General features: G+C 36.5%; 1 protein-coding gene across 1 annotated transcript in view; it reads right to left on the bottom strand.

The window, feature by feature from the left end:
- LRCH2 (leucine-rich repeats and calponin homology (CH) domain containing 2) overlaps nucleotides 1–27477 on the bottom strand; it is a 152580-nt gene that overhangs the window by 105868 nt on the left and 19235 nt on the right. The gene's annotated exons all lie outside the window — the stretch shown is intronic.

Below are 27477 nucleotides of genomic sequence, written 5' to 3' on the forward strand. Positions count from 1 at the left end.
AACTATATGCCAACAAATTTGAAAATCTGGAGGAAATGGATAAATTTCTGGACAGACACAAGCTACCAAAACTGAGCCAAGAAGATGTAGAAAATCTGAACAGCCCAATAACAATAAAGGAGACTGAAGCTGTTATCAGAAGGCTCCCAACAAGAAAAGTCCAGGACCAGATGGATTCACAGCAGAATTTTACCAAACATTCAAAGAGAAATTGACACCAACTCTTTACAAACTATTCCAAAAGACGGAAACAGAGGCAAATCTCCGTAACTCATTCTATGAATCAAACATCACTCTAATACCAAAACCAGGTAAAGAGACAACTAAAAAAGGAAACTACAGGCCGATATCCTTGATGAATATAAATGCAAAAATCCTCAATAAAATACTAGCTAACAGAATACAGCAACACATACGTAAAATTATTCACCACAATCAAGTGGTATTCAACACAGTGATGCAAGGTTGGTTCAACATTCACAAATCAATAAATGTGATATACCTTATTAATAAAGTCAAACACAAGGACCATATGACCATCTCTATAGATATTGAAAAAGCATTTGATAAAATTCAACATTCATTCATGACAAAGACCCTCTATAAGTTAGGTATAGATGGAAACTATCTCAACATAATTAAAGCCATCTATGATAAACCCACTGCCAATATCATCCTGAATGAACTAGACAAGGATGCCCACTCTCACCACTCCTATTCAACATAGTGTTGGAAGTAATAGCCAGAGCAATCAGAGAAGAGAAGGAAATAAAGGGCACGCAGATTGGAAAAGATGAAGTCAAACTGTACCTGTTTGCAGATGACAAGATCCTACATATCAAACAGCCTAAAGCCTCTACAAAAAAACTCTTGGAGTTCATAAATGATTTCAGCAAAGTAGCAGATAAAAAATCAACACACAAAAATCAGTAGCATTTTATTCTCCAATAGTGAACATGAAGAAAGAGAAATCAAGAAAGCCTGCCCATTTACAATAGCCACAAAAAAATAAAATACTTAAGAATTGAGTTAACCAAGGATGTTCAAAATCTCTATAATGAGAACTACAAACCACTGCTGAGAGAAATTAGAGAGGATATAAGAAGATGGAAGATATCCCATGTTCTTGGATTGGAAGAATCAATATTGTGAAAAGGTCCATACTACCCAAAATGAGATACAAATTCAATGTAATCCCCATCAAAATTCCAATGACATTTTTATCAAAAATGGAAAAAACTATCCAGACGTTTATATGGAATAAGAAAAGACCACGCATAGCCAAAGCAATACTGAGCAAAAAAAATAAAACTGGAGACATAACACTACCTGACTTTATACTACAAAGCTATAATAACCAAAATAGCATGGTACTGGCATAAAAACAGACACACTGATCAATGGAATAGAAAAGAGAACCCAGAAATCAACCCACACACCTACAGCCTGCTGGTCTTTGACAAAGGCACCAAGCCTATACACTGGGAAAGAGACCGCCTCTTCAGCAAATGGTGCTGTGTGAACTGGATATCCATATGCAGGAGAATGAAACTAGACCCATACCTCTCACTATGTACTAAAATCAACTGAAAATGGAATAAAGAATTAAATATACACCCTGAAACAATAAAACTTCTTTAAGAAAACATAGGAGAAATATTTCATGAAGTAGGAGTAGACACAGACTTCATGAATATGACCCCAAAAGCACAGGCAACCAAAGGAAAAATAAACAAATGGGATTATATCAAACTAAAAAGCTTCTGCACAGCAAAAGAAACAATTAACAGAGCTAAAAGACAGCAGACACAGACTTCATGAATATGACCCCAAAAGCACAGGCAACCAAAGGAAAAATAAACAAATGGGATTATATCAAACTAAAAAGCTTCTGCACAGCAAAAGAAACAATTAACAGAGCTAAAAGACAGCAGACACAGACTTCATGAATATGACCCCAAAAGCACAGGCAACCAAAGGAAAAATAAACAAATGGGATTATATCAAACTAAAAAGCTTCTGCACAGCAAAAGAAACAATTAACAGAGCTAAAAGACAGCAGACACAGACTTCATGAATATGACCCCAAAAGCACAGGCAACCAAAGGAAAAATAAACAAATGGGATTATATCAAACTAAAAAGCTTCTGCACAGCAAAAGAAACAATTAACAGAGCTAAAAGACAGCAGACACAGACTTCATGAATATGACCCCAAAAGCACAGGCAACCAAAGGAAAAATAAACAAATGGGATTATATCAAACTAAAAAGCTTCTGCACAGCAAAAGAAACAATTAACAGAGCTAAAAGACAGCAGACACAGACTTCATGAATATGACCCCAAAAGCACAGGCAACCAAAGGAAAAATAAACAAATGGGATTATATCAAACTAAAAAGCTTCTGCACAGCAAAAGAAACAATTAACAGAGCTAAAAGACAGCAGACACAGACTTCATGAATATGACCCCAAAAGCACAGGCAACCAAAGGAAAAATAAACAAATGGGATTATATCAAACTAAAAAGCTTCTGCACAGCAAAAGAAACAATTAACAGAGCTAAAAGACAGCAGACACAGACTTCATGAATATGACCCCAAAAGCACAGGCAACCAAAGGAAAAATAAACAAATGGGATTATATCAAACTAAAAAGCTTCTGCACAGCAAAAGAAACAATTAACAGAGCTAAAAGACAGCAGACACAGACTTCATGAATATGACCCCAAAAGCACAGGCAACCAAAGGAAAAATAAACAAATGGGATTATATCAAACTAAAAAGCTTCTGCACAGCAAAAGAAACAATTAACAGAGCTAAAAGACAGCTGGGCCATAATAATCATATACAGTGTATATTGACAAAATAAAAATTTAACGAAAAAAAAATGGTCAAAAGAGCTAAACAGGCATTTCTCAAAGGAAGATACACGAATGTCCAACAGACATATGAAAAATTGCTCAACATCACTCAGCATTTGGGAATTGCAAATCAAAACCACACTGAGACACCATCTCATCCCAGTTAGGATGGCTAATATCCAAAAGACTGTGAATGATAAATGCTGGCGAGGTTGTGGAGAAAAAGGAACACTAACACATTGTTGGTAGGACTGCAAAATGGTGCAGCCTCTATGGAAAATGGTATGAAGATTCCTCAACAATTGCAGAAAGATCGACCATATGACCCAGCTATCCCACTGCTGGGAATATACCCAGAGGAATGGAAATCATCAAGTCAAAGGCATACCTGTTCTCCAATGTTCATTGCAGCACTATTTACAATAGCTAAGAGTTGGAACCAGCCCAAATGTCCATCATCAGATGAGTGGATATGGAAAAGGTGGTATGTCTACACAATGGAATACTACTCTGCTACAAAAAATAATGAAATAATGCCATTTACAACAACATGGATTGACCTAGACAGAGTTATATTAAGTGAAACGAGTCACGCACAGAAAGAGAAATATCACATGTTCTCACTTATTTGTGGGAGCTAAAAATAAATAAATAAATAAATACACAAAAAAACTGGGTGGGGGAGAGAAGAAGTCTTTTTTTTTTTTTTTCCCTTTTTTTGTGACCGGCAACGGATCGCAACCCTCGGTGTTGCCCCCGCACCTCGCTCAGCCAGTGAGCGGCGGTCTGTATGTGAGATCCGAACCCTCGGCGGGAGCGCCGGCGCACTCTCAAGCTGCGCACTGTAGCAGTGTGCCACCGGGCCGGCCCGGGAAGAAGTCTTACCAATTATAATTCCTTGAAGTTGATAGGACAAGCAAATAGAAAGGACCTTGTTGGGAGGGAGCGGGGAGAGGGACTAGGGAGTGAGGTTTCGGTAATTGGCCACAATAATCGACCACATTGTATATTGACAAAATAAAATACAATTTGGATGAAAAAAAACATCTGTCCTAATTCCTGGAACCTGTGAGTGTTACCTTATATGAAGTTTTTGCAGATGTAATTAAGAATCTTGTTTTGAGGAGATTATCCTGGATCTTCCAGGCTGGTCCTAAATGCCATCACATGCAGAGGGTAACTACACAGACACATTGAGGAGAGGGCCATGTGAAGAGTGAGGCAGACGTTGGAGTAATGAGGCCATGGAATGAATGCCAGCAGCCACCAGAAGCTGGAAGAGGCAAGGAATGGATTCTACCCTAGAGCCTCTGGAGGGAGTATGACCCTGGTGAAACCTTGATTTTAGCCCAGTAAAACTCATTTCAGACTTCTGATCTCCAGAACTGTGACAGACTAAATTTCTGTTGTTTTAAACCATTAAGTTTGTGGTAAATTATTACAGCAGCCACAAGAAACTAATATACCCCACAATAATAAATTATTAGAATTAATGAGAATGCTTGTAAAATTTCAAAAATTAAGTAGCTGTGTATTTTTTCTCTTGTGCAGTAAAGTGAAACCTCAGTTAATTAGTATCCTTAGAGATAAGCACCTTTATAACCACTGAACTATTTTTTGTCTTGTTTTTAATCATAAATCACATCCAGCAGTATTGGCAGTAAATCAACAGTAGACATACTGCTGTGTACTGTTTGTTTCCTGCCTTTGTTCAAGATGCTCCTTGTAAAACTGCTGGGAGCCTGTTAGATACTTCAATAGATAATATTAAATAATCTGATCTAAACTGTATCCTGTATCATTCTTGAGCTCCAAAGATCAAGGAAGCTAGGGAAGGGAGGAGAGGAGTAAGATGGAATGAAAATCTGTTTTCTGTCTTCCAAGCTACAGCCACAGGAGCCACATATGGGTCTAAATGCTGCCCAGTGCAATTCCCAGCCCATTGGCTAGCATTTCTGTCAAAGTATAGAAAATTACTTTCAGAAATTATACCATGACACTATACTAATTATAATAATTATAGTTTTATCTTATTCAAGTGTACAAAAGGGTGGGGGTTGCACAAATTTTTAAAACTTAAACTAAGATACATGAGTTTTCCTTAGGTGCTATTTAATAATATAGGGTACTCTAGTCCCTCTTACTAAAAAAAAACCCTGAATAATATTTGAAAACTTGACACATTTTACCATTGGTAAAATTTCTAAAGTGAAGTGTGTTGTTGGAACACATCCTTAACAGAGATATCATCATAGAATTTTCCTCTTAAAGGAACACGGGGGTTAATAAAGAAATAATTTGAGGGGCCGGCCCGGTGGCGCACTGGATAAGTGCGCCGCTTGGGAAGCGCGGCGGCGCTCCTGCCCGAGGGTTCGGATCCCACATACAGACCGGTTCCCGCTCACTGGCTGAGCGAGGCGCGGGAGCAACACCAAGGGTTGCCATCCCGTTGCCGGTCCCCGGTCCGGTACGGGGGCAACACTGAGGGTTGCGATCCGTTGCCGGACACGGAAAAAGACAAAAAGACAAAAAAAAAAAAAAAAGAAATAATTTGAAATCAGAACTCTAAATTCACATCAACAATAACCTAAGTGGGACTGGGGCAAATATTATAGACACACACACATACCAGATGCTAGATCAAAATGCCATGTATTTTGCAAAGATTATTTCTATTTCTTATGACAACCTTGTGCTCCTACTGCTCCTCATTATACACATGAAGCAAAGACAGATTGAATGACATGCCTAGTGTTGTTAAAAAAAAAAAAAAAACTTAGTAATAACCAACAGCATTAGGGTTCCAAACTAGATATGAATTCAAAGTCCATGCTCTATGTGTGATTTTCCACTCCAACACACTGTTGTGACCTCCTGTCCCACATTTCAAATATTCTGTCCCATTGCAACCACAAACCAGGGTCGGAAGAATTCTAAATCTCCTAACCACACACAAACCCAAGATTGCTTTTTGCAATAGGAAGAAGAACATAAATCTTACTTCAAGTCTCAATTTTTGGTTCAGAAAATAATGAACACCATTATAAAGCCCTCACTGTTCTTAATATACCAATTCAGAACTGTTTCACATGAGATAACACACAGCTTTCTGGGCTCCTTCAAGAGATGAGACCGTATTAATTTTTCAATTTTTTAACCAATTCAAAAAACAAGAATTAAAGAAAATTAATTAAACAAGTTTCTTCAAAAGGGAGATAACATAGGCAAAACCACTGTGCTGAGTATCTGTCAAGAACTCTAAAGGATCTGAGATTTTACCCTACTTGTAAGCCAACATGTTAGTTAGCCTAGCACTGTTGTATGGATAGATACTAGCAGAAGATATGAGATTCCTATGTGAGAGGGAAATGACTTTTACTCACAGCACAGCAAGTGGCATGAGCAGCACATTTGTATCAGTTTCCCTTGCCCCCTCAAATCCCATTGGGGCTATGTAGATGGGCCCAGATGGATGAGTGCACATGCAGTACCTCATATTATCAGAGAGGAACCTGAGCTGAGGGAACCCAAACCGTGTATAATAGTAAGCATGTCTGTCCTTTATTTGAAGGAAGACATTATCTTTATTTTACTGCACAGTAAGCATGATTGTCCTTTGCTCTGGGGAGAGACACTATCTCATTCTTCCAAGGATGCAAGAAAATCTACCCTTTGCTTTGGAGGGAGACACTATGGCTATGTTACAAGGCTGTTAACTCTACAATCATACTTGAAATGACAGTCCAGTACACAGGGCAGTTTCATGCCTCATTTGCAAGATGTGCAGAAACATGAGACCCATGGAGAATTGTCTCCCAGTAGTACCATTCCTTTTCCAGCAAGGCTTAGATGATGCAGCCTAACCACAGACAATACAAAAGGTAAAATATATAAACATCTTAAGTATCAAATTCTCTGTGGTCCTGTACTTATAAAAGTCTGAGATAGAGGCAGGCAAATCCTGATACTCACCTTCCAAGCTTCATTCTCCTTATTTCCTAGGTAGCTTCCTAACTTGATCCACAGCCTTTGTCATTCATTCAACAAAATTCCATTAAGCATTAACTATGAATTAGGCACTAGGTGTTAGGGTAGACAAAAAATTCAGTCAGACACCAACCCTAAACATTACCAATTTTTCCATTCCAGCACCAAATAATGCCAGCTTAGATAATAACACTTCAGTGAAAGGAACAACGCAAAATGAATCTCCTCCATCTAGTTCTAATAAAATTGTAATTTTCACAAAACTCTCATGGCTGGACTGCATTACATACATGGGGTATATACATAGGGTATATCTCAAAAGTCACAGAAGTCTTAGAACTAAAAAATGAGGGGTAACTGTTATTTAGCAAATGAGCACTAGACTGGATCTGAACTGCATTTCTGATTCCGCTGATTACTATCTGTAAAATATTGCCAAAATCATTTAACTCCTCACTATTTCTGAGCTATCGGAAATGAGTAAATATTCTGCAACAACCTAAAACACCTAGAAGAAATAATCAATAAAAATGAAGGGAAAATTATCAACTTGTACATAATGATAGATAACATACATAAAAATAAAAAATAAAATGATGGAAATTAGACCATTATAGTCATTTCTTATGACATGGGAAATATGAGGGTACCTCAAAAAGTTCATGGAAAAAAAGAATTAAAAGATAATAAAAATCTTTCTATGAACTTTTTGAAAACCCCCTCATAGATACCAGAATTATAAGCCTTTAAGAGGCTGCATAAAATCAACCAACTTAGATATCTATTTCCTAACACAAAAAAGAATAAATTTTCTCTGCTCCTTGGTAACTGCTATTGCTCAAATGTGAGCACAGTTACAGTACTGAAAATTTGATAAATATGCTCTCAAATATTAATGCTTCCTTATCTATTTTTCTATCTAAAAGTACTGCCAAGACTAAAAACAAAAGCAACAAGAAAACAGGAGGCACCACAGCTGTCTGTCGATACAAGAATGGAGAACTTCTTTTAAGTATTAGTGACTCTGATGATGAAGCGTGATGGGAAATGACAACCCCACAGTTCTGGCATCTGCTCTCAACAGATGCCCTCTACAAAGACAAGTGATTCTGTGACTCAGTATTCCCTAGAAGGGTGTTGTGCTGCCATTCAGGACAAGATAATGAACAGTTTATAACACTGAAACCTTGCTGAATGAGTAAGACACATATGGGTCACAGAATTTCTAAGCTACTCCATGATGAATTAAATATTAACTATAAGTACAGTGGACAGAAAAAATCTTGTAAAGCAGACATTGGAATATATGAAGAAAAAAGTGCCTTAAAACCAACAATTAAGAGAAACAATAACAAGCAGATCTCACTGACCTGCAGCAACCAATAATGGAAGGCTCATTTTGAGCACAGGCACTTTGAGAAGTAAGGGTACAAACAAAAACAGATGCCACAAGGAAAAACCACAACTGCTGACCAGAGGGCAGATAACATATATGCTCAGTGAGAAAAGGACTGTGAGTCATGCAAGAATTAAGCTTCATGGAAGGACAAAACTTTATTTAAAAGGTGGGAGGGGCAGCTCTAATGAAGAGCTGTCTGTAGGAAATTCTATGCAGTTTTTCAGTTGCACCAAGAAATAATGACTAATGAATCAGTGTAATGACACCTACACATCAAAGTGATTTTTAAGAATGTCACTACACTTCAACCCTTACAAGAGATATTATATTGTAATTTGGCATTTTGAATCAATGTACTATTATTAATTAAATGGTTCTTGCATAACTTTCTATTTTCAAAAGACAAATATTATAGCTTCATCACATAAATTTACTAAAATAAAATCCAGATAGAGGAAAAAGATAAATATGAAAATAAACCATAAAAAACCTAGAAAAACATTTTAGTAAATAGTCACCTAATATTAGAAAGAGAAAGAATTTTCAAAGTATCAAATAAAGGAAGAATTCTCACGTGAAAGATTTCTAGATTTAGCTATATAAAAAGGAAAGCTTCAGACTACCAAAAAGGAAAATTATACCAACAACTCACAGATAAAACTTTGGCCAAGGACATACGCAGATTCAAAAATGAAAACTATCAATGACTAATACTCATATGAAAGTATGTTCAACCTCACTATAATCAAAACAAATGTAAAGATTAAGATACCATGATTCATCCATCAAATCTAAAGGTTTTTAAATAAATTACTCAGTGTTAACAAGGCTATTTTGAATTGGGCACTTCCATACACCACTGGTATGAAAACAAAATGAGGTAAACTTTTCTGGAAAGCAATTTGGCAATATAAATCAAAGTCCTTAAAACTGTTCATACCCATTGATCCAAGAATTCAACCTCTAGCAATTTTTGAAACCAAATAGAGATACATAAAACAAGTGTGTATTTCAGGATTATTTAAAAGAGTAAAAATTAGAAACAACTTAAATGTCCAACAATAAGGTAAAGGCTAAATAAAATATGGTACATCCTTAAAATAGAATAACATATAACTTTTAAAAATCATATTATAGAATTGATTCCTTAATATGGAAATATACTCAGAGGGTAATAACGAGAACATTTAGAAGATAAAACTATATACACAGTATAAACCCTTTCCTTTAAAGATGTACATTCTATACACTACTACATATCTTATAAAGACTTACAGGTATGAACAAGGGGATGAGTGTGAAGGTGTGAAGGAAATATACCAAAATATCAATATTTATTCTGATTGGTGGAATGTGGAGTGACTTGTATTTTCTCCTCTATGCTTTTTTTTCCAATTTTTTTACAATAAGTAAGCACTGCTTTTGTTATAAGAAAAATACAATTAATAGTCTACTATTTTAAAGGTATATTTCACAAGGCAAACTGAATTCTAACCATATATATCCCCTTCATAAGAATGATATATGCAGACAGTTACAGGTTAACTATAAGATGGTATTATATATAATCATTTTATTTTTATGGATGCACAACCTGGTCTGCTACCATACATCTATCACTGTGTTGTCACATTATACTGCCATTCTACTATACCTTACCATTTTAAAAATGCAAATTAGAATGAAACTACTCAAATTTAATGTCAAAATCATGCTTTTTGTAAATTATTTTTTGTAAAGCAAAAATCTATAATATCTGAGTTGTTCTAATTAGTCTGATTAATGAAGTAAGCAATGGCAAAACCTGTCATCTTAACCATCTCTACGACACCTGAATTGATACATAATTAATAGGACTTTGAGACCTTTCTGCCTAGGTCAAGGTCAACTAGCCAGTGAAAATCAAGTGGATCTGTTTATATAGTATACTTTTTATTTGCATGAATTAAAATACCTTAGTACCTTTCTACTGCTCTCCATCGAACTGATTCCCCAGGATAATTCTAGCAGGCTTTGGATTCCAAAAAATAAGTAGTCCTTGAGAAAAGCAAAAGAAAAAAACAAGTGCAACCTGCCATGCTAAAAAAAGCAACTTACAGTAAATTGACTAATTACAAAGCAATGAAAAATTCCATGCATCAATCCCAAAAATTCCCATTAGTCTATGTTTTTTTTTTTTGTCAATATACAATGTAGTTGATTATTATGTCCCATCACCGAAACCTCCCTCCCTCCTCCCTCTCCCCCCTCCCACCCAAGTGTGTCCCCTCCATTTGCTTGTTGTAAGAACTTCAAAAAAAATTGTGGTTGTTATGTCTTCCCCCCCCCCCCCCCATTAGTCTATGTTAAGTGGACAAGTGGCACCTACACAGCAGCATGGTGGCAGCTGTCAGTAAGACCAAATGGATTCAGACAGTTTGTTACTGAGACAAACAAAGTATGATCAGCCTGGTACATTTCGCCATACCTCTAGTCCCACAGGACAAAACCAAACAGGCTAGACCAAATGAAAGACAATGCGCACAGTGGGTTGCTCTGTTAAGGAGTAGATCTAGGCTGCAGCTATGCAATTTTACAGTCACAAATGTGCCCAAAGGAAAGCCCTCACCAGAACAAAGGAAGGAGATTAAATAAACTGCCTTGGGGCAGCCTTCCACAAGATAAGAAGAGAGGTAAAAATGGCTATGTGACAGCTCCTCACAGGTCTACCTTGCCATGAACCAGGAAGTGTGGAGTATACATAAAGCAAATGTATTTCACAGGACCTGGTTTTCCAAAGCTTTGCAGTTTCAAATGTTAACCTTGCAAAAGACAGGAAATTTTTCCCAGGCTATAGTCTCTATTGTAAGATAAAGAATTGTAACACAGCAAGGTTGCTGGCTCAATGACAGACAGGTTACTGATTGATATGGAAAGATACTGGGAAATTGCTGTAAAAAGAGAATGTTTGCTAAAATCAAGCTTTTGTTGGTAGATCAACTTAACTTCTTGCAAATTGCATTATGGATGTCACCTTGCTTGTCTTACTTAATGTTACCAGCTTCTATTGTTAAACTTGTTAAACTATACTTAGCAAAAACCCCACCTATGTGCCCTCCCTATAACTTCCTGGTCTGGAGAATAAATGTGGGAAAAGGACACCAATTTGGGGTTAATTTCCCAAATGGAAGGAATGCCTCGCTCTTGAGGATTCCAGGAGTTTAACCCCTTTCGGGGCTTCTCACTGCTCAAAAGAGATGAGCTTTGAGTAATCTCCTGTGGCTCCGTCACCCAGGGGAAAAGGGGTGACAAATCCCTGGGAGGCAAAGCAACAAGGACCACGGAATGTTCCCCAAGACTTGAGTCAAAATGTAGTTGAGTCTTGCCTATGTAGAGACATGAGAGATCACCAAGGCAACATGGTAGAGCCTTTCCCCTACAGTTTAAAGGTGGAACTGGTGGCCTTTTTAGCTAAAAATTATCTTCTGCTAACTCTCCTTGCTCTATCAGTAAAGTTTTATTACAAACTGTTCCCATAATACTGTTGATCCCTGCATAACTAAAATAACTGAGTCAAGATCATAAGAATATTCTTCCTGTGCTGTCACTTAAGATAACATCTTTGACACAAAAGTTACAAGTTGTTTGGCTAAGGTGTTTTGCAGGACCCTTGGAGTGAGTTTTGTCCAGCGCAAACTGGTCCAAACTGGCTGAGCCCATAGACCTCTCTTCTGAGCCTGCATGAGTGTCTCATGGGTGACCTATTGATATCAGAGGGCCTAAAAACTCCACCTCCAGATCATGTGAATGCCATTTTTTGAACATGCAACCCTGAAGAAGAATGCAGGCAGCTTGTACCTGTACAGATCTCTACAGAACTTCCCTAAACTTTATAATCAATCACTGCACTATAAGACTCCCATCACCCCTAACCTTTTCCTTTTAAATGTCTCTTCTTCTCCTCTACCAGGGAGGCAGATGTGAGGATTTTATTTTCTCCCATCTGCTTGTACGGCTGCCTTGCAAATAAACCTTTTTCTCTGCTGCAAAGATTGGGGTCTCAGTGATTGGCAATGAGCCCTACTCAGTTACATAGTTAGACAAATGGTATAAGAAGTTGGTATACAAAATTGTCATGCTCCTTCCCACAATTTTAAGTTTAAAAATTTGACAAGCATTTACTATTCACTGTTGCAGAAAGGCATAGCATTGAACCAAACACTATAGGAAATTTATATATAGAATGCATTATCTGCCCTAAAGGAGTTTAAATTCCTCTGGGGAGGAAGGGAGCAACGTAAAGCCAAGAACATAATTGCACCTGGCTGTGTACTCATATTAAACAATAACTTTGTTGGGAAAATGGAATGATTTGGTCAGGCTCCCCTCGCCTCGGAACAAGTTCAGGGTCGCTTGGTAAACACTGTGTGGGGGGGGTGGAGTGGGTGCGCCTACACAGTGGTGACACTTTGGCTGGTGTTTTACTGCCTCAGGCGCCTTCCCTGCACGGCCATGTTTTTCCAGACCTGCAGCTTCCAAGGACGTTGTGGCCAGTTGCCTAGCTCATAGACCTGTGTGAAGGGGTCTGGTGACCCAGCCTGGCGTGGAGAGGGTCTGGTGAACCAGCCTGGTATGTGAAGGGTTTGTGACCCAGTCTGTAAATGGGCTTGAGGGGTCTGGGAGCTCCAGACCCAGCCCTAGCTCAACCATCGGCCCAGTCAGTGCAGGATTACTGGCAGGTAAAAGAGCCGCAACAACTAGCATGGTTGCCTAGCTTTACAACTGGCGTCACAAACAGGATTAAAAGAGCTAGACAATTGGCGCTGTGAGCAAGATTTGTGACATCAGCATTAGCCTCACAGTAGTCCTTGTTGTAGCCAGACAAACTTAAACATCTAACAATAGAGGAATGGTTAACTAAATTATGGTACATTCACATAATGCACTTTTAGGCAAACCGTAAAAATCATGTTATAAAATAGTTTTCTTCAGTGGAACAGTGGCATAAAGAAAACTCTTTCAGAAAGTACAGTTTGGAAGAGTACATGATAGACAATGGGAAGACATTTAAGGCAACAATATTACATAAATATGAGAAAATTCAGTCATTAGGTGATAAGGCTTTTACAAGTGAAGTAGTAGTGAACATGCAGAGCCGTTGTTTATGAGAAGCTTCAAACTTTGATCCTACTAAGGATGATAAATTTTGCAACTTCATGGTAGCAGATCCATGATCTTAACTTTGTCCAAAGCAAATGGAGAACCACAGATTAATGTAAGAAAAGAAAATTAGATCAAAATATGCTAAAACACAATTTGAAACAATTTAGAGCTACACTACTGGTAAAACTCCTACAGCTAACCATAAAATGTGTGTTAATCTCCCAATTTTTCCTAGACTTCATCTACAAATATAATTTTCAAGACAGAATTTGTCTAAAAAATAATCCTCAAAACATTTTATAATTTAATATTATCAATGCCAGACTTATTTAATGTAATAAACATTACTTACAAATCAGTTTCATTAAATAGTTAACCTAAATATTTCAACGCAGCTGGCTACTCTAAAACGAAAGTGCGACCAATGGCGCAATATAAGAATATGTAAAAAACCATAGCTAATTTCCACATTGTTAGAGTTTAATAATCATATCTCTGCTTATGAAGCAATAATAAGCTACTATTTCTTTTTTCTTTCTAACACTTTTTCATTTTTTAAAAAATAATATAACAAAACAATAATAACAAAAATCAGAAAGACAATGAGAGGTTTGATCTGACTGGAGAATAAGGTATACATATGAAGAGTAGTAGAAAATAAAGAGGAAAAGCAAAGAGACAAATGGTGGAGAGACCCAGGGTAAAAAGCTGGCTTAACTAAACAAAATGTGTTAAACAACTACTATGCACCACACACTGTACTAGATGCTGGAATAGCAACAAAGTCACAACAAGTGTGCAATAAAAAGAGAAATAAAAACCAATAAAATACCAATAAAAAGAGAAATGCAAACAACATATTTCTTTGATTTTACAATGTGTATTTTCTTCTAATGCTAACATTTCTGAAATCCATGTATGCATTTAACATATTTTTTTTTTCAGTAAAGTTTTTAAATCGATGATGGTGCATGCTACAATGGAGGAAATATATTCATTGCAATACAGGATCACAGCTACTATTATAGAGGTATAGAGTAATCACTGTATATGCATGAGGAGGAGAAAGGAAAAGGATAAAGAAAGGCCTGATCTTGGATACAAAGGATCAATAGGAGTTCAAGGTAGAAAAGAGGAAGAAAGATATTAACAACGGGAAAACAAAACAAAACAAAACATGAAAGCATGGAACAGCATGATACTTTCAAGAATAGCACGTAGTTTGGTAGGATAAAATACAGAGTTTGGAGGCCATTGTCAGACTAAACTGAAGCACAGTTAGACCAGGAACGTAAGGTGGGCTCATTCATCTTACATTAAAAAACCAATCAGTGTAATATACCATATTTATGCAATGAAGGACAAAGACCATATGATCATCTTAATATAACAGAAAAAGCATCTGAAAAAATCCAAACCCTTTTATAATAGGAAAAAAACATTCTAAAAGCTAGGTATGAAAGGGAATTTCTTAAACCCAATAAATACCATCTACTAAAAAACCATAGCTAACATCATATTTAATGGTGAAAGATTGAATGCATTCCCCCTAAATTCAGGAACAAGACAAGAATGTCCACGTTTACCATGTCTACTCGACAATGAATTAGATGTTCTAACCAGGACAATTAGGCAAGAACAGAAATAAAAGGCATCTAGATTCAAAAGGAAGAAGTAACACTATATTTGCAGATGGCATGATATAGAAAATACTAATGAATTCATTAAAAAGTTATTAGAATAAACAAATATATTGAGCAAGGTTGAAAAATAGATGAATACTATATAAAAATCAATTGTATTTTTACAAACTAGCAATGAACAATCCAAAATGAAATTAAGAACAAAATTCCAATTACAATAGTATCAAAAAATAAAATACTTAGGAAAACTACAAAATACTGTTGAAAGAAATTAAAGAAGATGCAAATAAATGAAAAGGCATCCCTTATTCATGGATTGGACAACTTAATACTGATAAGATGGAAAAATTCCACCAAATCGATGTATAGATTCAACACAATCCTTATCAAAATCCCAACTTGCATTTTCTGAAGAAAATGACAAGCCGATCCTAAAATTTATATGAAAATGCAAGGGTCTTGGAATAGCCGAAACAATCTTGAAAAAGAACCATGTTGGAAAACTCACACCTCTCAATTACAAAACTTACTATATAGCTTACTACACAGCTACAGTAATCAAGATAGTGTGGTACTGGTTTAAAAATACACATATCAGGGCTGGACATTTATCTCAACTGGTCAGAGCATGATGTTACAAAACCAAGGTAAAGGGTTTGGATCCCTGCATTAGCCTATTTCTGTTGCTAATAACAAAATACTTGGAACTGGGTAAATCATAAAGAAAACAAAATTTATTGCTTACAGGTTCAGAGGCTGGGAAGTCCACCACCCAGGGAACAAATTTGGTGAAGGCCTTGGTGGTGGCAACAGTGACCCAAGAGTCTCACATGGCAGAAAATGGAACAGAACAGATATAGGTCCTCATGCATTCTCCTTTTAAAGCCCTCAGAACCATGCCCCCGACCACCATTATTAATCCATTCACTACAGCATAGTCCTGCAATCTAATCACCTCTTCAATGTCCCACCTTGCAATTACCATAATAGGATTTCCCACCCTCCCAAGTCACAATGGGGACTAAGTTTTGGGGAGACATTCAACCCAAGGCATTCCACCCCAACCCCAAAAACTCATGCCCTTTTCACATACAAATGTATTCATTTCATCCCCCAAGTCTTAACTTGTTTCAACTCAAAAGTCCAAAGTTCAAAGCCCCATCTGTGAAATCAAACCAAATTATCTATTTCCAAGATACAATGGTGGGACAAGCATAGGGTACATATTCCCATTCAAAATGGGAGAAATAAACCAAAAGAAAGGGGTATCAAGTCCTAAACAAGTCTGAAACCCAGCAGGGCAGGCATCAAATCTTACAGCTGGTGAATCATATACCTTGACTCCATGTTTGACCTCCTCTGCATGCTGGGGGGGATGAATCCCCAAGTCTTCAAGTAGCACTGCTGCTATGGCTTTCCTAGTCTTCAGCCATGCTTTATCTCTCACAGGCTAGCATTGCACACTGGTAGCTGTACAAGTCTGGGGTCTCTATGGCGGTCCTGCTCCCATGGCTCCACTAGCCATGGCCTTGGTGGGGATATTCTGCTGCAACTCCAACTCCACATTTCCTCTTGGCATCACTCTAACGAAGACTTTATGCAGAGAATCTGCCCCTGCGACAGATCTCTTCTTGGGCCCCCACAGGCTTTTCCATACATCCTTTGAAATCATGGTGGAGGATCCCAAGCTTTCACAGCTCTGGCATCCTGTAAGCCTGCAGATCTAACACCATGTGGACACCACCAAGGCTTCTGGCTTATATTTTCCAAAGCCGCAGGTCCAGCCACACCTGGGGCCAATATAGCCATGGCTGGAGCAGCCAAAACCACTAGGGTGCTGGTGTTGGAAGCAGTTTTCTAAGGTGGCCCTGGTCATCAAGCCAACGGAGGGAGCCCTGGGCATGTTCCCCACTAGACCATTTGGTCTGCCTAGGCCTGTAATGGAAGACTCAGTCTCCAAGATCTCTGAAATGCCTTCAGGGCCTTTCTCCCATTGTCTTGGCTATTAGCACCCAGCTGCCTCACAGCCATGCTAACGTCTTTAGCAACCAGTCCTTTTGCTGCATCATTGGATTTTTTTCCTGAAAATGCTTTCTGCTTCTCTAAAACAGGGCCAGGCTGCAAATCTTCTAAATCTTTACACTCTGCTTCTCTTTTAAATTATGGCTTTATGTCACACCTTTGCTGCCATAATTCAGCATAGGCTGTTAAAAGTAGCCATGCAGTTCCCCTAATGCTTTGCTGCTTAGAAATTTCTTCCACCAAATACCCTGGTTCAGCATTTTTAAATATCACATTCCATAAAACATTTGAGCATGAAAAAAATGCAGTCAAGTTCCTTGCCAGTTCATAGCATGGGTGATCTTTGCCCCAGTTTCCAGTAAGTCCCTTCTCATTTACATCTGAGACCTCTTTAGAAAGATCTTTACTGTCCATATTTCTATCAGCATTCTGGTTGTCACCATTTAACCAGTCTCTAAAAAGTTCCAAACTTTCCCTGGTTTTCTTGTCTTCTAAACTCCCACTAACAGCTAGGCTTTTTCCAGCCTGCTCCTTAAAATTCTTCCAGGCTTTCCTCAATACCCAGTTCCAAAGTCACTTCCATGTTTTCAAGTATTTGTTATAAGCAACACCACACTTCTGTGGTACCAATTTTCTGTATTAGTCCATTTCTGTTGCTTATAACAAGATACTTGGAACTGGGTAATTTATTTTAAAAAATGAAATTTATTGCTTACAGTTTCAAAGGCTGGGAAGTCCACCACCCAGGGATCACATTTGGTGAAGGCCTTGGTGGTGGCAACAGTGATCCAGGGGTCTCACATGGCAGAAAACAGCAGACAAGAGAGAGAGAGACAGTTCTCATGCACTCTCTTTTTATAGCCCTCAGAACCATGCCCCTGACCACCATTATTAATCCATTCACCACAGCATAGTCCTGCAATCTAACCACCTCTTCAAGGCCCCACCTCTCAATTACCATAATAGGATTTCACACCTTCCTAAAAGTCACAGTGGAGATTAAGTCTGGGGGAGACATTCAACCTAAGGCATCCCCTTACAAGCCAGCTGCCAAAAAAAAAAAAAAAAAATACACATATAAATCAGTGAAATAGAATTGAGAGTCCAGAAATAAACCTTTACATTTATGGTCAATGGTCAACTGATTTTCAACACGGGTAACAAGATAATGAGGAAAGAATGATCTTTTCAAAAAATGGTGCTGGGACAACTGGATATCCATGCAAAAGAATGAAGTTAGACCCTGATGTCATGTCAGATGCAAAAATCAACTCAAAGTGGATAATAAAGCTAAATGTAAGAGCTAAAACTGTAAAACTCAGAAGAAAAGATAAGGATAAATCTCCCTAACCCCGGGGTTAGGCAATGGTTTCCCATATATGACACCAAAAGCACAAGCAACATAAGAATAAACAGATAAAATGGGCTATGTCAAAATTCCAAAATTTTGTGTTTCGAAGTAGACAACCAACAGAATAGGAAAGAAATATTTGCAAACCATATATCTAATAAACTTTTATGCAGAATTTAAAAAAAAAAAACCTCTTACAACTCAGTAATGAAAAGACAACCCAATTAGAAAATGTACAAAGGGTCTGAATAGACATGCCTCTTATGAAGATATACAAATGGTCAATTAGTACATGGAAAGATACTCAACATCATTAGTCATTAGTGAAATGCAAATCAAATACTACCTTATACCCACTAGAATGGCTATAAAAAAAAGATAAAAGCAAGTGTTGTTGAGGATTTAGAGAAATTGGAATCTTCAAACACTATTGATAAGAATGTAAAATGATGCAGACACTATGGAAAACTATTCGACATTTCATCAAAATGTTAAACAGAATCACCATATAACCACCAATCCCACTCCTACATATATACCCAAGAGAAATAAATGCTCATAGCAGTACTATTTACAATACCCAAAGAATGGAAACAACCTAATTATCCACCAACTGATGAATGGATACACAAAATACATAATGGAATATTACTCAGAAATAAAAAGGAATGAAGTACTGACACATGCTACAACCTAAATGAACTCTGAAGACATTACAGTAAATGAAAGATTCCAGTCACAAAAGGCCACGCACTGTATGAATCTATTTATATGAAATATCCAGATTAAGCAAATCTGCAGACACAAAGTAGATGTGGTTGCCTAAGGCTAGATGGGAGGGCGGTGCAGGGCGAATGGAGAAAGACTAATGGGTACAAGGTTTCTTTTTGGGGTATTGAAAATATTTCAAAATTAGACTGTAGTGATGAATGCAGAACTAACAACCAATAAACAATACACTTTAAGTGGGTGAATATTTGGTATGTGAATTCTATCTAAATAAAGTGTTAAAAAGAAAAAAAGTAGGCAAGAGTGGATCTGGAAAAAGATGATCCATATGTTAAAACAAGAAATTGGACCTCTACCTCACACTATATATAAAAATCAGTTCCACATTGATTAAGAACTTAAACACCAAAAACAAAACTTTAAAACTCTTAGTAAAAAATGTAGATTAATACATTTTACACATTCTTAAACAGGACACAAAAATCATTGACTATAAAATTAAAGACTGATCAAGTTGACTGTGTTAAAATTTAGAGCATTTGTTCATCAAAAGATTCCTTAAAAAGCAAAAGGCAAATTATAAACTAGGAGAAGATATTCACAATATACAAAGCTGACAAACAATTAGTATAAGAAGTATTTCTTTAAACTCATAGAATTCTGTAAAAAAGGACAACCAATGGAAAATGGGCAAAATAAATGAAGTTATTTCACAGTACGGGAAACACATACGGCCAACAGACATTTGAAGAAATGTTAACATCATTGGTGATCACAGAAATGTAAATCAAAAATGACTTCATTGAAATACCATTTTAAACTTATTTGGCCAAAATTTTTAAATCTGAGAATACTGTGTATTGGAGAGGACATGGATTCATAGGATCTCCTACACATGTCAATGGAAATGTAAATCATAAGCCAGTTTGAACACTGACATATAATAAAGCCCAGCAATTCCATTTCCAAGTATATACACAAGAAAGATTCATGAGCATGTGCAACAAGAAACAGGTATAATAATGCTTACGGCCACAATGTTCACAAGAGAAATAAGGGAAAACAAGACAAATGGCCATCAGTGAGAAAGTGAGTAAGTACGGTATATTCACACAATGAAAGATAATGCAGCCATCCAAAAGAATGAACTACAGTTTCACACAGTTTGGATGAATCTTAGCAACTTAATATTAAGTAATAAAATATAAAAAATTACAAAAGTTAAATAAAGCATAGTGTGTATAGGAGGGTACTTCAAAAAGTTCATGGAAAATGAAATAAAAAGATAACAATCTTTCCACGAACTTTTTGAAGAACCATATTATTAGCTTTTCTCAGTTTTTTAATGTTCAAAACAAGAAATAAGGAAACAGGATTTTCAAATGTATTATTAGGAAAATGGCTACTGATTTGAAGGTGTTCTAGCAACAAGTGACAATGAGTGCATACTGGAAAGAGTAGTCTGGCTACAGTGTGGAGAACCAACTAGAGTTATAGCAAACTTGAGGCAAAGAGATAATTTAGAAAATTGCTGATAGGTCCAGTTAAAGGTAAGAAGAGGACAACCTGAACAACAACAGTGGCAGTGAGAATAGACAGGAAAGGAATAGATCTGAAAGCTATTACAAGAACTATAACCAACGGGCCTTAGTTCCTAACTAGATATAGAGGGCGAAGGAAAGGGAAGAGTTGAAAATAACTCCCAAGTTTCTGATCTGGGTGATGAAGGGGCCTAAGGTCAATAACAAGAGTTCATTATTTGATATACTGAGTTTGAGGAGACTTCATATTCATGAAGTTTCCTCCCTCTATGCATACTTATAAAACTGATGCCTCCCCCGTCAAGGCCAATCCTCCATCTTCTTTATAAAGCTCCCTCTGATGTTCCAACAACCCAATCAAACGTCATCTCTCCCTCTTTGAACCTGCTCTGCACTTTGTTTTCACTTAGGACATTTATCTCAATCTAACCCAGGGTTTCTCAACCTTAGCACCATTGACATTTTGTTTCAGATAATTAAGTTTTTGTTGTGCAGGACTGTCCTTTCTGTTGTAGGATGCTTGGCAGCATCCCTAGTCTACCCACTAGATGTCAGTAGCAATCCCCAAACTGGGACAATCAAAAAACGTCTCCAGACACTGCCAAATATACCCTGGATGCAACCGCACAATCACCACCACCACTGATCTAGTTTATATAATAGGTATGTGAGTTCTTATTTTACACCACTATGAAATCATAGATTCCTTGAAAGCAGCAACTTTCACCCTTTACATAAAATTGATATGACAAACCCATTCTTACATACTCATTAAGGTAGGTTAAGAACACAGTTACCTATATTCAATTTACTATTTTTAATTCATAAATATCTTTAAATGTAATTACTCTTATTTCCCATTGACACAGTCATCCCCAACCAATTAGCTCAAAGTGAAGGAGTTACACATTGCAATTATTTTTTTAAGAAGTGAAAATTTCTAGGCTACACATACTAGAGTCTCTTAGGGAACATAACCATTAAGAAGCCATTTTTGAGTGAAATTCACATTCACAAATCTTCCATAATTGGTTAGTCTCCACAAAGTTCAAATAAAAATTTATGCAACAGTTCTTTTATATCTGTCTCCTGTCACCTTGAACCCCTAACAGTCTACTGAAAAAGACTGAAGTAATTAATTTTAAAAAAAAGTGACAACAATCTCCACCACAAATTTTTAAAGAGTATACAGAATCAACAATGTCCACAAATATGAAAAGACAGACTTTACTATATGGAAAAACCTTTTCTTTAAAAAATATGACATAAAAAAATACATTAGAAAATATCCACTGTTTATCTGTTACAGTCCATTGACCGGTATTCTGTTTATTTGAAACAGGAAAAATGTAAAGATTAAAGTTAGAGTTTGACTTTTAGCAGATTGAGTGCACTAGCTGAAAGTGAGACTAAACACAAACTTAAATCGTTATAAAATTGACTTATGCAGTTTTCTTTTATTATACTAAATGGTTTCCTGTAGTGTAAGGTATTTTTTTCTATAACAGAGAAGCAGACAACCTTTTCTGAAACTTTTCAGAGAACTGATTATAAGAGTATTATAAAGCTTCAAGAAGTACCCCAATACACACAAAGTATAGAGAGAAAATCTAAAAGATTTTCCCTTCTAGGTCATGATGATAACCAACCTCTGTAGAATGTGGGGACATCAAACACTGTAAGCATATTTCAGAGTAGGCGACTAGGCTGGGCTGGGAGAATGATTTGCCCTTTTGCAAAGTTTCACTGTGCACCTTGGAATTTAAACAAACAACACCTTCCAGCAAATCAATATACTGTAAGTCTTCGATTACTTTTATTTATGAAAAGTATCCCTAGCATCACCTCCTATGTTGTCAATGAGGCTGTAACTTGTCTACACTTATGCTTTTGATGCCAAATACATGCTTCAGAGTTTATATTACAAATAATCTAAATTGAAATATTAAAATTTAAATCTTAAGTAAAGTATTCCAACTAAGGCCAATTCTAAAATATCCCAATCGACCACTTCTGTTCGAAGCAAATACTTAACCTAACTTTTCAGGAAGCGTTCCCAAACTAAATTAACCCCCAATAAAATATGCCACAGTTCCATATCTCTTATTTCTGCAGTTTATTGAAGTATTCTATTTAAATAGTTATATATTATAATGTAATTCTTTTCTAATTGTCATATATATTACTGTACACATTCAACTATTTTATAAAGCCCTCAAAGACAAGAACTGTGTCTCTTTTCTAATGGCCATAATTATGTTTCCAAAGCTGGAATTTAATAAATACTTGCTTAATAAATCTATTCTAAAACCGTCAGAAAGAGAAGCATAATAAGTTATGTAAATATACACAAAACAAAACACTGTAACACAAACAAAAACTATATAACCTATGAAATTAAATAAGTATTTTTCAGAATAAATAACCTATTTGTTGGCATAGTGTTTATTTTAATAATAGCTTTTTTATAAGAAGAGAATGAGTTACAGTGGAAATGACACTGGGATAGTACTAGAGTTGGAAAACCTAGGCTCTGACCCACTCTCTGCCATATACCCACCATTTAACTTTGGGCAAATCACTTAACCTCTCTCAAACACTAATTACTATGTACTCTGCCAAGTTTACATGATTATTATTAGAATTCAATAGGATAATATTTGAAAGTGCTTAGAAATTTATAAACATTTGTATAAATGGTATTATTTTAATGATGAATATACCCTCCAATTTAAGATAACATTTTATTTTAAAATGTGAACTTCCAAAAGAAAGAAATTAGGGATTATTTGTGCTATAGAATTCATTACTGAAGAAAATAAATCACTACAAGGTTTAGCAACTCAAATTATTAAAATATGAGTTGACTGTCAAAAATGTGCTTCATATTTGATTTTTGAGGAAGACATTTATTATACAAAGTAAGGCAGATATTTGAATCAAGCCACAATATCATAATCACGAGCTCACCTATGTCACAAAATCAGATGCATGTATCCGGCTCCATTTTACAACCTGTTACAATGCACCACATCCCACAGTTGAAGGAGTAAACCAGCACATGCAGACAATACTACAGTCGACTCCTGGTTTAAAACGTGATTATCCAGGACACAGAACAATCCGATGTATGTAAGAATTCCTAAATTTCTTTCACAGACCTACTGCTCATGGACATAAAGAAGCAGTGGGAGCAGCTGCAAGTAGGCTAAAACACATACGCTTATTTGTAACACTAGTGACAGAGTCAATTATGAAAAAAAATCAGGATTTGTTTGGGTAATCATTAAATTCATTTTCAAATCAACAAATTACCACAAGTATCCAGACAGACCAAAAAGTTCTAGGCAATTTCCCTTCATCTTGCCACATCTACCTATAAACCACTTCAAAGACAACATTACAGCAAGAGTCAGCTACTTTACTGAAATGGATTACAAACTTTCTGATCCTTGTTTTTATGCCCTTATGTGGGTGAGAATTTTAGTCAAGGAGTATCTGAAAGGCAGATCTATTCAAAAAGGTCACGAACACAAACGACCAATTGGAGATTCAAGTAAATTAGCAAACTCCCCCTTTTAGAGGGGATTCAAGTAAATTAGCAAACTCTCCCTTTTAGACTCCAGATTCCTCCTTTAAGATTCCCCCTTTTAGATTCAATTAGCAAACTCCCCCTTTTAGAGGCTGCCATAATCCTTTAGCTTTGAGGTCCATCCCAATAAAGGAAGGGGAATGAAGTAAAGAGAAACAAGGAGGGCGGCATGATGAGGACAGGAGGGAGGAGGCCTTAGTTCCTAGTTTTGGTTTTGACCCTCTGGATAAGTGGCTTTAGGTTCATCACTAAACTTTAATCAATGTTCTCATTCATTCAAACAACAAATATTTCTTCAGAGCCTAAAAAAATGAGCTTTTTTAGGGTTTCTCAGCGCTGACTGCACATTAGAATCATCTGGGAAGATTAAAAAAAAAAAAAAAAAAAGTCCCTTGGCTGAGATTCTGATTTAATTGGTCTGGATTAGGGCCCAGGCATACGTTGAAAAACAAAAAACCAAAACAAACAAAAAAAAATTCTCTTGCAATTTTAATGTGCAGCCAGGGTAGAGAACCACTGGTCTATTTTATCTCATGTATATGTTGGAAGCAGCAAAATAATTCAAAAAGCCCTCCTTACTTCTTTTGAAATTTATCAATTTCCCCTTATTCAATATTATTTCAGGCCAGATTCTCACCACCTCTCACCTAAATTAACAGAATAATTTAACTATTTTCCCTTCCTTTAGTCTCTTCCCAATCCAATAAACCATTAAATACTTGTCTATAACTAATCAGTTTGGTTCAGAAACATCATCTCACTGAGAGTCATTTTAAGTATAACAATATCACCAAACAGAACTGTCTTCATCAAAGAGAGATTATACTGTGTGTATATGTAGATATATGTTTGTGTGTAAACATGCTCTATTTTTCTTCAGTTCTGGTGTACCTACCTTCATTTATACATAATAACAGAGGTCTCTTTACATTCAAAAATATTGCCCCTAAATATTCCATGGCTGAATTTTTTCAAAAACAAATGGCAAATGAGTGACCCACAGATATCTCATTTAAATGAAACAAAGAGCAGAACAAGATCTTTTTCACTCTGATTTTTGAAGTGTTCCCACAAGGAACATACATTCAAGTGAAAAGAAAAAAAAAATGTAAAAGGAAATGGAATTATTTCAAGAAGTCCTGTGTTACTGTTGTTCACACTGATAAAGTTTCTGATGAATAAATGTTTATCAAGAATAAATATAGTTTTAGTTTGTGTTGAAACTTGCCTCAGAAAACCAACGGAAAGCTTAAAAGCCAAAGGTTATAACCGAAGAAGATGATATTCATTTTTATGAGAAATATTATCAAAAATAATGAAAACATATAATGAGAAGACTGAACAAGTATATGGCTTATTCCCTGTCTTTAAGGGGTTCTCCATCTTCTCAGGGATAGCAAGACACAAACATAGAAAGAAAATAAAGCCAGTACTGCCAGTAAATAGTAAAGACAATTAAGTACCATGGGAATTCAAAGAAACAGGAGACTGCTGTGGACTAAGGGAGTTGGAGATAGCTTCTTGGAAAAGCTGGGGCTTGAAAAAAATTAAATAGGTGGAGAAAAGAAGGAAATCTCAAGCATGCAGATGACGTTATACAAACATGAAGCAGAAATGCACAAAATATATTTAAGTGACAGGGAGTTGATATAGTTGGAACAGAGGTTTCTATGTAGAAGCGTTTGGGGAAACAAAGTTGCAATAATTAAGTTGGATCCAGAGAATGAAAGCCCTGAATGCCAGGTTAGGACGCTTAAACTTTGTCATGCAGATAGAAGGATCTTTTATAGATCAGAGAGAACAATAAGCAAAAAAAAAAGAAAGAAAAAGAAAAAAAAAATCCCTATAATGATGCAGTGTGAAACCATTTTTCCTGAAGTCTTTGAAGAAGACACTAAGTAGTATATCTTGCCAACACAGTCATGAATATGTGAACATACTGTTTAGGAAATCTGTTCAGAGTAAAGGAGTAAATTCTCAAACGTGCTTTCCAAAATACAAAATCAGTGATCAATTACGCATTCATAGTTCTCAGGATAATTCCTGAGAGAATCACTGGGTGGAAAACTTCAATTTAAGTTTTCCTCCTCTAACACACATACTTTGATTTAGTATCTAGAAACTGAATATACTGAAATTGTCTTGTTCTGAAAATAAAAGATCTTTTACTACTTCTCATATGGGTGAGTTTACTTACCATATTGTTTCAAAATCACTACATCTATTAAAATAATTTTGTCCATGGTTTATTTAGCAAAGCAGATGAAAACAGACAAATAAATAACAAAGTTGAAGATTATGAAAAGCAACCCTTTCATCAAACCAAAACATACCTAGAATAATCAGCATTGGTTTATAAGGCAGAGGGGAAAGAGTGTGTTCATAACAAAAAATGCTAGCCACAACAAAGACTACAGAAGAGTATATGAAGAACATTACAATAGCCGATTTCTCATCTAAAATGATAAACCATTAATCCGCAACTCCACAAAGAATGGAGTTAATTTTATTCTCAAACATGCCTTAATTCTGGCTCTTTCTGCTACAAAAATTAAGACAAACATAACTCAAAAGAAGGATTATCTTTCCCCTAGTAACCAGACATATAAGTGATTGATGATTTAATTTGCCACTGAAGCAAATACTAATTTAACCACCACTACTTTCTCTGCAGAAGGAAAATGAAAAATCTGTCTTTAAAGGCATACGTGACAAGAAAGAAGCCAAGAATATCCCGAGATGATTAAACCACACACAAAATAACACAGAAAAACTATGGCAATACTGCTGCTGTACTCTGAAAGGGATATGCCATTCTTGCTGGCACATATGTAGAGATTATAAGTTTATGTATTTTCTGGGTTTGGTTTTGTTTTCCAGGAAAGATGGGTACAACCAGGAGAGTTGAAAGAAGTGCATTAAGGAAGGTGCCAATACCTCCCTCCCACCCTTACTGGGGAAACTCGCTTTAACAATAATGCTCTTCCACCCCTAACATCCTACTCAGTTTCCACACATCCTTCAGCCAGCATTTCCCCCCTGCCGTGTTTCCTGCATTTGCCCCACACGTTCAGAACAGGCTGCTCCGACTTTGTTAGTCTCGCCGCCCCCGCGCACCCGCCCAGACCAGCAGAGTCCAACAACGCAGCCACGCAGCCACCCACTCCCCCACCTCCTCCTTCGCTGCCCAGCTTCCCCTCCCCCCGTCCT

Source organism: Galeopterus variegatus, unplaced genomic scaffold, assembly GCF_000696425.1.
Source record: "Galeopterus variegatus unplaced genomic scaffold, G_variegatus-3.0.2 Scaffold381, whole genome shotgun sequence".
NCBI classification, from domain to species: Eukaryota; Metazoa; Chordata; class Mammalia; order Dermoptera; family Cynocephalidae; genus Galeopterus; species Galeopterus variegatus.